The 4,203-nt window shown below is 27.7% G+C and overlaps 1 long non-coding RNA gene across 1 annotated transcript in view; it reads left to right on the top strand.

The window, feature by feature from the left end:
* Positions 1-3,496: 3,496 nt before the first annotated feature.
* LOC105138291 (uncharacterized) overlaps positions 3,497-4,203 on the top strand; it is a 3,282-nt gene continuing 2,575 nt past the window's right edge. The window contains exons 1-2 of the long non-coding RNA XR_844743.1: positions 3,497-3,775; positions 3,893-3,983. This is a non-coding gene — a long non-coding RNA (uncharacterized LOC105138291). The remainder of the gene's footprint in view (positions 3,776-3,892; positions 3,984-4,203) is intronic.

Here is a 4,203-nt window from a genome sequence, read left to right as displayed (position 1 = left end):
GTCTTAACAATTAAGAAGACATGCTTCCGTCTTTAGCTTCTCAGATATTTAAGTTCATGATTATGGTTTTAAAATTGCAATCTTTTTTTTTTGTTATTTGGCTATAAAATATATAAATCACTATATAATTTAGCTAGGTGTTCTATAGTCCATTAATTACATTCTTCAGAAAATTGTTTAAAATCATTAACTTTAATACTTTGAGGGATAACACAGTGGTATTCTTTCCATTACTGTTATGGCTTACTACACCTACAATTACAAATATTAATCCCAATAACTTGTAAATATCAAATTAAATTAACACTATCAATCTTAATAACATGATATATTGATTTTTATTGGCCAAAGCTTGGATAGAGAGACTTTTTTTTTATTAATTTGGGTGTTTGAGTCCGCTTATACATATTTTGATTAATTTTATGGGTCTTGAAGTTAATGATCATATAAATCTCTAATAGCTCTAAGATTCATAGTACTCTAACTAACTATCTCTAAAAAATAAATTTATAACCTAACTAATAAAATTATATCTCTCAGAATTATAAATATGAAGATTATTCTGTGAGGAGCTTCTTGATAACTTGTACTCATTTTATTGATTGTCATAGGTAAAGAGAAGTTGTCTACAGAAAAGGTTGTACAATGCAATAATCTTGAGTTGATTATATAATAAAGGGAATTTACAGGAGCACTTATTCTTTGTTTAAGAAAGTATTCAAGAGTGTAATTGTTTTTAAAAATATATTTTACTAAAAGATAATATTTTTTTGTACACTTATTCATTTAAGGAAATTATATTAAAAATAGAATTGAACTTGTTGACACAGGATAACCCAAAGAATACGATGACAATAACTCTCTTTAAATGTTACTCTAAGGACAAGAATTGAAATTAAGCATAGAAACCACCTCCCGGCTAGAAAATCCTTATTCATGACAACTTACAGAGTCAAAATTGAAAAAGAAAACAAAGAACCATATCGATAAAGCCTTCCACACATGGATGTAAGCCATCACATGGAACGCTCGAATGGTCACTCCAATCATGCAAAGGAAGGGAAAATTATATGTTTTTCTTTCTTTAATTCGAAGCCATCTGAAAATTACAACTTATCCACTTATTATTGTCTAATCATTTATGCTTTTAATATTAAGAGAATTTATTAGAAAACTGTTTAGAAATACTATGCTTTTAATATTAAGAGAATTTATTAGGAATCTGTTTAGAAATATAATTGTAATTGTTTTTTAAAATGTTTTTATATAAAAATATATAAAAATAATATTTTTTTATTTTTTAAAAATTATTTTTGAGAAATTAGGAGTTGCACTCCCTCAGAATTATACTAAATAAATCCACTAATTTAAAATTAATTTGTGCATTTAACTTTTAAAAATTGAGTTAGTGTAGAAAATTTGCTAATAGGAGAAATTTAGAGTCATTTTCATCTATCCCTTAGGATTTAGAATTCATTTTCATGTAGACCTCTGAAATATGAGTTACTTGAAATTAGAGTCATTTATAGATTCACTTAGTTGCATTAAGGATTAATAGCTTCATATGAGATTTTCTAGTCAGAAATCATTCCCATGATTTAGATTTATACTAGCTATTTCATATGCGTTTTGTTACAAATCAAATATATATATATTTTTAAATTAAACATGCAGGTGTTTGCTACACATCTTTTTTATAATATTAAATATAAATCTAAAAGTTTATATACATATTTAATTAAATAAATCGAGAATCATCTATGTTAATAAATAAAGAAAAAAAATTATAAAAAATAATTAAATATATATCTTAAAAAATTAAAAAGCAAATATATATTAAGATATTTGATCTTGCAATATTGTTTAGTCACTTGATTATGTTTAATAATTCTACTTATTAAAATTATTATTAAAAAAATTGATTGAACTAAAGCAAAGGGAAAAACAAATATCTCGCAATGTTGCATTTATTATAAATTCTATTAAAAAATAAATATTTTTCATCTTTAAAAATAAAGTTCAATTATATAAAATATAAAAAGATATTATAGCTGAATTAGAATAATCTCCTTAAAAATTAAATACATACAAAAAATAACTATTATTTAAAAAAAGCTAAATACAAAGAATACAAAACTAGAGAGAAAGAGCATTAATTTCAATATAAATTAAAAAATATTTAAAAATACATTTTTTTAAAAAAAAACATGATTTTTTAAAAGAAAAGAAAAACTATGCATGATCCATTTAGATAGGGCCTACGCACTAGTCCTATTTTTCTTTAAAAAAAAATTGATTTTCATATGCCCTAATATTTTTTTAAAACAAAAATTCCAAACAAAATATAGCTTAGTATTCCCTAGATTTTGCCTATTGTAGTAGCCGAAAAAACAAGGTTTGTCTGTTTTTAACTCAAAAAACTATTTTCAATCTAATTTTGATTTAAAAAAAACAATTAGAAAAGAACTTAAACACCTTGAAAACCTCATAAATGACCTTAAAAAAAACAACAACACAAGAACCTGAAATTAACCTAAAATAACAACTCTTCTTGAGCTTAAATTTGGTTTTTAAGGCACTTTTAAGGTGAATAAACACTTAGATTGAACTCCCCTTACCAAATAGAACATTTTAACACAAAGATCAATTATTTTAGTGGCCAAAATTAGTGTCAACACTAATTTTTTCTTTTGTAGCTGAAATATAACATCCTCTCTCTCCTTTCTCAAATTAAGTATTAAAAAAATAAAATTATGTACTAAAATTGAATTGAAAAACTATCGAGGGATCAAAAAAGTATAATTTGTAAAGTTTAAGGACTAAAATAAATATTTTTTGTAATAACTTTGAAAACATCACCTATTGTGGTGCTTTTTTTACTTTGATTCTTCTTCTTTTAATTTTATCTTTAATCAATAAATTTGATTCAAATATTCTTTAAAAAATATGCAATTGTGCATAATAAAAAATACGAGGATCAAAATAAAAATAATAAAATTTTTAAAAATTAAATCCATGATAAAATATAAGAAAATAAACAATACATATGTGCACAGTGTTTATACCACATTGTTTAAAGTCTTTGTACCATTTGGTTACGTGGCAGCGTTCATGGTTCCTGCATTTTGATTTTGCAAGTTGTTTGGTTAATAGTTGACCTCAATTTTAACCACCTGGGTCCCACACAAATTTGTGTTCCAATCACAGGAGTAACTAAAACAACTCTGTCTTGCTTTTGCAGTGGCTGCTGTTCAGAAGATGCTGCAAACAATGACTTCCTTTGCCAAAAAAAGTAATTAGCCCTATCTATCCTCCTCCTCCATTGTGGCTTCATCATCTCTTGTCCTTCACCGATTCCCCTACCAAGCAAAGCTGGCATCATATCTCCTCCTTCACATCTTCCTTATTCTCATCGCTTTGTCCTCCTCTTCGTAGCTTCCCTGTCCCAATCTCAAACAGCTTCCTCCTTGCTGCTTTTCCTCTCTGTGAGCTTCCTGTCCCAATCTCAAACAGCTTCCTCCTTGCTACTTTTCCTCTTTATGAGCTTCCTGTACTCTCTCTACCATGTTTTCCTTTGTCATGCCCAGCTCACCTTAACCTCACACATTCACCTTGATTGGCCGATTCCCTACTTCCTACACTGTTCTTCATGCTCTCACACAGATTGAACCCAGTCACCAATGTTTGTAGCTGAGTGTAAATGAAGCCCATCTGCTACCGATCTGCTGCCTGTATGAACTCCTTTCGCAGTTGAAGAAGACACACACTCACCAAGGTAATTATCTTGTCATTATACCTAAAAAATTGCATATATCATGCCTTATCTACTACCACAAACATACCAAATGGCTTTCTCTAAATATAATTTTCTTATCTTTGTTTTGTTTGCTAGAACCAAATAGGGCATCAAAATCAGTCTCCTGGAAAGCTAAAGCACATGCAGTCTTACCAATCTTTGTTTTAATTGCACAAGTAACTTCAAGGTTAGTTGCTCTGTTTCGATTACACAAGTACAATTAATCTTTAATTTTCAGTTGCTGTGGGTTTTTTGAGAATTTACATGTGTAATTATTGAACATTTAGCATCAATGTCAGTTGCTGTGTGTTTTCTGAATTTACATGTGTGTAATTGTTAGATTTTTTTATCAGTGTTTCGGTGCAACAATTAGCATCATTGTTAGTTGTCGTGTGTTTTTAGAATTT

This window comes from Populus euphratica, unplaced genomic scaffold, assembly GCF_000495115.2.
Source record: "Populus euphratica unplaced genomic scaffold, PopEup_1.0 scaffold77.1, whole genome shotgun sequence".
Taxonomy (NCBI): domain Eukaryota; kingdom Viridiplantae; phylum Streptophyta; class Magnoliopsida; order Malpighiales; family Salicaceae; genus Populus; species Populus euphratica.
This window is presented reverse-complemented; position numbering and strand designations above follow the sequence as displayed.